Source organism: Aphis gossypii, chromosome 1 (assembly GCF_020184175.1).
Source record: "Aphis gossypii isolate Hap1 chromosome 1, ASM2018417v2, whole genome shotgun sequence".
NCBI lineage: Eukaryota > Metazoa > Arthropoda > Insecta > Hemiptera > Aphididae > Aphis > Aphis gossypii.
The window spans coordinates 50,662,335-50,670,766 of NC_065530.1; the positions used below are offsets into that span (position 1 = coordinate 50,662,335).

Below are 8,432 nucleotides of genomic sequence, written 5' to 3' on the forward strand. Positions count from 1 at the left end.
GCGTCGCTAATGTTTGATTTCAAACCTACTATTATACTCATAAACGCATTTCTTGTTTCTAGTTTTGAATATAAAACATATTATAAGTTCAATTTGCAACTGCTATAAATACTTCCAAAGTTATTCGTTATTACATAGTAATATCATAATATGTCAGTAGAAAATAAATAAAAAAAAACACATAGTGATTCGAAAAAATTAAGATCGTCCCTCCAAATCATATCTTTTTTTTAGATTCTGAACGAAGTGATGAATGTATTGATTTTACAAATGGAATGTGTTTTTTTTTTTTTTTGTTTTTGTGTCTGTGTACAGCATAACTAGTCGAAATAATGCTCCAATTTCAAACAATGGGGGTGGTTTCCGATGTAAAAGTGAATATCCTTGGTGCATTATAGAGGTAAAAAGTTAACATTTTCCAACAGTTTTCAAAAAAATCGAGAAAAACAAAAAAAAAATGACGGAAAAACGGCAATTTTTACGCAAAACCAGTTTTCGACCAAATCGATTTTTTTTTATGGCTGTAATTCAAAAACTAATCACTGAAAATACTTGAAATTTTCATCAAATGTTAATGTCAGTGGTATCCGTATATAGTTAAACTTTCAAAAAATTTTGACTTTTTTTGAGTTATTTATAGACCACTGAAATTTTCGATTTTTTTGAAAAAATGTTTTTGAAGTGTCGATAAAATTTTTTTGGCCCTATCAAAATACTTGAAAATTTAATACAATAAGTTCCTCATAAGTTATTCTTATAGTGTCGATAAAAAATTTTTGGATGACCAAAAAGTTTTGAAAATTTAATACAAAGTTCCTTATGAGTTGTTTTTAATGTAGCTAAAAAAAATTAAAAATCGTTAGTCACAATTTTTTTTTATAAGTGTTTTTAGTTCAAATTTTTACGAAATCTGTCGAAAACGCGAAAATTTGCAAGTAATTTTGAAGTTGAAAAATCATAAAATTTTTTTTTTATATAACTAAGTTTTGAAAATTTGGTACAAGGTTCTCCATACATTTTTCTTCAAAAATCTGTAAAAAAAACTCTACCGGATTCAGACAAAAAATTTTTATGAGTGTTTGAAATTTAAATTTTTACAAAAACCGCGTTAAATAACAGTTTAGCCTCAAACGATTTTTGATATTTGTTATTATTCAAAAAGTATAAGTCGTAGATACTTGAAAATTTTACCAGTTATTAAGATTCGCGTTTTCTTTACTTGATTTAAATTTCAAAATATTTTGACTTTTTTTGAGCTATTTATAGACAACTGAAATTTTCAATTTTTCTGAAAAAATATTTTTGAAGTGTCGATAAAATTTTTTTGGCCCTATCAAAATACTTGAAAATTTAATACAAAGTTCCTCATAAGTTATTCTTATAGTGATTAAAAAATTATAAGAATACATAGGCACAATTTTTTTTTATTAGCATTTGAAGTTCAAATTTTGACGAAAATTCGTCAAAAGCATGAATATTTGCAAATTATTTGAAGTTGAAAAATCATAAAATTTTTTGTGTTTATAACTAAGGATTAAAAATACAACACTAAGTTTTCCATAAGTTTTCCTTCAAGTAGCTATAGAGAAAACTCGAAACATCATTATAGGAAAAATTTTAAGTGCGTTTGAATTTTAAATTTTAACGAAATAGCGTAACGATAACGATTTATCCTCAAACGATTTTAAATATTTGTTTTTATTCAATAAGTATAAGTCGTAGATAGTTGAAAATTTTACCAATTATTAAGATTCGCGTTTTCTTTACGTGATTTAATTTTCAAAATATTTTTAATTTTTTTGAGCTATTTATAGACAACTGAAATTTTCAATTTTTTTGAAAATTGTTTTTTTATGTGTCGATAAAATCTTTTTGGTCATATCAAAATATTTGAAAATTTAATGCAAAGTTCCTCATAAGTTATTATTATAGTGATTAAAAAATTATAAGAATACATAGGCACAATTTTTTTTTATTAGCATTTGAAGTTCAAATATTGACAAAAATTCGTCAAAACCATGAATATTTGCAAATCATTTTGTAGGTATATTTCATAAAAATGTTTGTATAAGTAGCTAACAGTTGAAAATTTAATACAAGGTTTTTCATAAGTTTAGCTTACAATTATTATAAAAGAACTTAAATTTTGTTGTATTCAGGCCATTAAAACATAAACCACCTTTTTTCACCAACCACTAGAAATTATATCCTAGGCTGACAAATCATCTTCGTTCAGAATCGTTTTTCGTATACAATGATAACTATCATTGGATTCAAATTTAACACTTCTATAATATAAAATAATGATCCATACGGCACCTAATGTACAGCAGAGCGGTACTCACTTGCCCGCTTTTTTAATTTATATACCATCTATGGCTAATATATACCTCTATGGCTAATATATACCTCTATGGCAAATATGTACCCTCTATGGCAAATATATACACTCTATGGCAAATATATACCCTCTATGGCAAGTTTATACACTCTATGGCAAATACATATACCATCTATGGCTAATGTATACCTCTATGGCAAATATGTACCCTCTATGGCTAATATATACCTCTATGGCAAATATATACCTCTATGGCAAGTTTATACCATCTATGGCAAATATATACCCTCTATGGCTAATATATAATTCTATGGCAAATATGTACCCTCTATGGCAAGTTTATACACTCTATGGCAAATATATACCCTCTATGGCAAATATATACCTCTATGGCAAATATATACCCTCTATGGCAAGTTTATACACTCTATGGCAAATATATACCTCTATGGCAAATATGTACCCTCTATGGCAAGTTTATACACTCTATGGCAAGTTTATACACTCTATGGCAAATACATATACCATCTATGGCTAATGTATAATTCTATGGCAAATATGTACCCTCTATGGCTAATATATACCTCTATGGCAAGTTTATACCATCTATGGCAAGTTTATACACTCTATGGCAAGTTTATACACTCTATGGCAAATACATATACCATCTATGGCTAATGTATACCTCTATGGCAAATATATTCTATCTATGGCAAATATATACCTCTATGGCATGTTTATACCATAGAACACTATAGAAGCGTCACTCTCGGGCGGCCAATGTTAATGTGTTTAGAATTCTTAACGGCCTTGAAATGGTTCGTAACTTCTTGTCTTACCGCCAAGCTTACAACATCATTCTTGTTGTTACGCCTAATCATACAATAAATATGTGATTGTGATAAGAGAATAATAAATTATATTTTAATTTTTTTTTTTATGTATAACATCAATTTTTTTATTTTATATAATACGAATATTGAATTTATGATGGCTAATATATTTTTAAGATATTTATTCAATAAATTTGTAAGTAGTTTGTTTTTCGGACATGATTTTATTAATGCATTATTATTTAACATCATTGACAATCAATGTTAATATATACAATGAATATGAATTATTTACCTTCTATAACACAATTTAACAAAATATATACATAATAATATTTATAAATTACATAAAATTTGCAATTTTCTATTTTTCATGCGAGGTATTTGCAAATTACGGTTAGTTCTGGTCAAAGTAGTATAAATTCTAAATCTTATATATAAGTTTAACAAATAGTCATGGGGGAATTGTTCACAGGGATGTTCAAAGTATACATTTAACATTAAAGTTTTAAGTTTTTGCCCAACTTTTGGTGATGGTGCTAAAGTAGGAAATTGGTTTGTAAATATAATGTCTAATTCAAAAATATATTGGTAAAAATTACAATCTGGAGTCATTAATGATGAAAACATAGATATAGAGCTGTGTTGATGTGATTTGAAGTGTGTGAAAAAAAGTTCATCAGATAACTTTGTGGTAGTTCTGCCATATCTTATGCACGTTTCACAAGAATGCATGTTATAACACTTCATTATTAAATAACCACATATATATGTAAAAGCATTTCTTTCTGGCAATTCTAATGATCTGTAATTGGTTGCATCAATGGGTAATGGATTAATTTGAATTACCTTTTGGTTTTCAGGGAATACTGTTTTTAAATCTTCAGCTGGTATTTTATTTAAGTTACTCAGTACTTGGTCTATGTCTTCCAAACAATTTGCACCTTCATTATATTCAAAATAACTTAATGAAAATAATTTTTTGAAGGTACGCTGTAACTGAATAGTTGTGGGGTTTATACAGTTACCATTCTGAATTCGCATAGTACCAAATAAATTTTCTAAACAATCTTGGTTCAATCTCCTTGTCATTAGTTCAATCTCTTCATCATATTCTTTTGATAATATATTATGTAATTTAATTAATCCTGCTATTGAAATCATCCAACCTGTCAGAAATTTTATGTTGTAGCTTTTCTTAATGTTGTGCCATTGCTTTGTTGATGTATTAAATTTTTGTAAATTAACATTTTTAAAAAAATTAAACATATTTAATAAGAAATTATTTTGATATTCAGCATTTTTAAAAGGTAAGCAAAATCGTTTTGCCCCCTTAGGTTCTAATTCATCGTCAGATTCAACGTCGTCTTCTTGTGGCTTTATTTTCATTCGAGAATTAAATATATCAAATAAATTATCAATTTTGTCTATAAATTCTATTGTACTAGCAGCTGTATTTGGAAGTGATCCATCTGTCATGCATGTTGTCATTGCACAGACAACAGTTTTACTGAAAACTTGAGATGCAAATTTCACTTTCATCTTTTGAAATGGACCAGGATTCATATGTTTTTCAGTCAATTAGGAGCTAGGCGATGAGTTCGTTGTGCATCAGAGTTGTAGAATTGTTTTAAATGTTTGCTCTCAATAATTTTGTCTTCAGAAACTAATCTATAGTTAAAAAAGTTATTTCTGGTTGATTTTAGTAAATGCGGAGGGTCAAACATGTATATAATTTCTTTTGTTCCGACTTTAAAATAAGGGTTTTCAGGTGTTACTCCCACATTATCAGCGAATGATTTAAAATTAGAACCCATATCAGATATCATGACTCTAACATTAAATGAAATACTAGTTAACTTTAAAATACACTTATATATTATGTTTTTTAGAGAAAAACCAGAGCAAGTTGAACCAACAAAATAGTACCCTATTGGCTGTTTCCACGTATCATGTATACCTCTCATCATCAAGACCATTACAGATTTTGCAACATCAGTGGTTTTATGTGTCTCTACATCATGGAATCCAATAACTTCATCTTTGGCATAATTATAGTAAAGAAAAGTTTTTAATGACATTTCATCAGCACATAATACGCAATCTCTTCCTTTTTTATTCAATGTTTGTACTTTTAAAGAAAGTACTTTAAAAACAAAATCACTGAGTCCAACACCGATTTCCCAATTTTCTGTAGCCCTCTGCAAGGTTCTTAAACTTGGTAAACACCACACTTTTTTAAGAAACCGATAAGCCTTAGCACCATAAAAATGTACCATCAAAGCAAATTGTTTTTCTTCTGGTGTATACCTTCTACCTTTTGCTTTAACTGTACATAATCGAGCTTGATTTTTTATAAAACTACACATTGTTGGCTTACCAGCAAATAATGTGTCACATATATTGTTGAAGTCTGTCAACGTCACTGGTCCATCTAATCGGTCTTGTAAATTTGAATTAATGGTTTTGAGATTTGCACATTCTTTTAAAGCTGATTTCAATTTAATTTCAGTGTACTGTAATCTTTTTTTCAGTTTCATTTTTCTTGGTGTGTTTTGAGATAAAACTAGTCCTGTCTGAGTTTCAGAATCTGTAATAAAATATTTTTTGTTGATTACAATTTTAATTTAAATGTGTAGCTTATAGGTACCTAATACATATTTTTTTAATTTAGGAGATGTATATGATGTGATATAAACTACCTGAACAAGGTGTTGAACAACTTGATGTAGGCCTTGATGAAATATCTGATGTTGAATCATTCTTTGAACACTCAGGTAATGATTCTGGTGTTTTAGGAAATAACTCAACTGGACTTAAGAAAGAATCTAAAATCAAAAACTTAATTAAACACATGTTTTGAAAATTGTAATGTTTTAATATTTACTCTTACTGTTAGTAACATCAATATGTTCTAAAGGGTGAGGAGTAGAACATTGTGGTAGATCTACATTCTCACTGTTCATTTCAACAGAAGTGATAATTTTTGGAGCTGCATTTAATTTTAATCGGTTTGTGTTAAATAAATAACAAGCAGGATCAAAATGGTCAGAGCAGATTCTTTTTTGGAAAGTCTTAATGTATCCTTTAAACCAATATTATGAATCCAAGTATTACAACTATAATTTAAATAAACATTTCAATTAGAAATAAAACAAAATAATAATATGGTATAATAGTATAAACTAGAGCTAATGGCATGCTCGCATGCTCGTTTTTTTTTTCTTAATGTGTGTTTAAAACAAAATTGGGGAAAAAAAATATTATCTAGATAATTATTTGAATAAAAATTGATCAATATTCTTATATTAATAGTGGTCTTACATTTTAAGTGAATAGTGAATACAAACATATACAAACATACGTGTACACGCGAATGTAACAAAATAAAACACGTATGATTAATATACGTCAATTAATAAATGAAAATTGCTAAAACACGTGAACCCTTAAAAATCGTAATCACGTGAATAATTTTAATTTGTATTATTTACAGTAGGTAACACGAATAAATTATTCGATAACAAACCCGTTTTTTTAAAACGAAATCGAAACATTTTACAAAAAAGTAGTTAATAAAAAATAATAAACAAACGAAACTCGCCAATTTTTTCTCGATAATAAATTAAATAGATACCTAAATATAATAAATATTTAATTAATTTTTTTAATACATTATATAGAATATGAAATATGTAATTATGTAAAAAAAAATGTAATTCTATTAAACGAATTCCTCTATATTACGATTTTGTTTGTCCCTTTCTGTGACTTTGTTATATTATGGAAGTTTCATTATATTTATTATTTATATCATAATAAATTAATATTAATTTTACAAAAAGAAACAATTGTCAACTAACGATCTTTCTCCTACAAATAAAAATATATAAGAAATGGGTCTTATAAATCAATCCTTAATATGAAGCACTCAGATTTTCAAAAATCAATCGTAAAAAAGCCAATTAAAAAAAAAACAGTTAGGTATTTTTATTAAGGGTTCCTCGATTTATAATTACTATATGATAATAGTATTTATTTTAATTCAGTACCTTAAAACACATGTTTAAAAAATAAACGAGCACTGGAGTTAACCTGCATTACGTAACGAAATGCAGAATAATGTAACATAATGGTTCAACTAATTTAATATACTTACAGGTTTTCATCTTTAGGAAAACGATGAAATGTTACTTTGTGTTGACCTTCCTTATTTTTGCAAATAACACAAGTGTTCGGCATTTTGTAAAATTACAAAAAACAAGATAAAAAATAATTGCAAAAAAACACGTGTAAATAATCAAAAGGCGTAAAAAACAACCGTTCAGACCAGAGTACAAGACATGTGTCATCGAAATCGAATACCGCAGTTCGCAATGTTGACAAAACAAACAATTAAATTTTTTAGTTAACAGTGTGACCCATAAACATAAAAGACGGGGCGTATTGGTGGCGCTCCTGGCAAAAAATGTTGAGTGCGCCCTCCTAAAAAAAAAAATTTCAAGGAAGAGGGGTTGTACAAATCTTATTAAGTGGTAATATGCAGTGACCTTTTTTTTTTTAAAAAATGGCGGGCTGATCTCGAGCAATGCATTTCGATGTTAAAAGTGTTCGTAACATCATGTCTTACCGCCAAGCTTACAACATCATTCTTGTCGCTCCGAAATGAAGAAAATAAAAGTGGAGGGGTGAGTGTCGCTTCTATAGTGTTCTATGTTTATACCATCTATGGCAAGTTTATACCATCTATGGCAAATATATTATACCCTCTATGGCAAATATATACCCTCTATGGCAAATATATACCCTCTATGGCAAATATATACACTCTATGGCAAATATATACCTCTATGGCTAATATACAGTGTGATCACGCTAAGAGGTACCACTATTTAATTATGATTTTTAAAATTGTCAACACACTTTTTTTAAAAAAAAATAAATTACTTATGTAATTTAGAAAGAACTCTGTGATGGAACAACTTTACTTTTTTTTTTTGATTGAGAATGACTCATTTATTTTTTTGTCTAAGTTAACTTTTTTATTATTATTATTTATTTATTTTACGAATAACCATAGCTTTTGTATCTTATTTTAAACCTATTATCTTTGAAAATATTAGTCATTATACATAATGCATTAAGTTGAATGACTTTGGTTTAAATTTTGAGTTTAATTCAACAATATTTAAAAAACTTAAGTATTAAAAATGTTCTGTAATAAGGGCGATTTTCATTTTATAAAACTCATTTTTATC

General features: G+C 27.5%; 1 long non-coding RNA gene across 3 annotated transcripts; it reads left to right on the forward strand.

Moving 5' to 3' along the window:
- Positions 1–3,187: 3,187 nt before the first annotated feature.
- Positions 3,188–7,484, forward strand: LOC126549088 (uncharacterized). Of its 3 annotated transcripts, XR_007603235.1 has the most exons (4): positions 3,188–3,370; positions 5,067–5,231; positions 5,849–5,951; positions 7,336–7,474. It is a non-coding gene; the product is annotated as an uncharacterized LOC126549088 (long non-coding RNA). The 3 variants fall into 3 exon arrangements; XR_007603234.1 differs by lacking the exon at positions 5,849–5,951 and having other exon boundaries at positions 7,336–7,484; XR_007603233.1 differs by lacking the exon at positions 7,336–7,474 and having other exon boundaries at positions 5,849–5,988.
- The last annotated feature ends 948 nt before the right edge of the window (positions 7,485–8,432 follow it).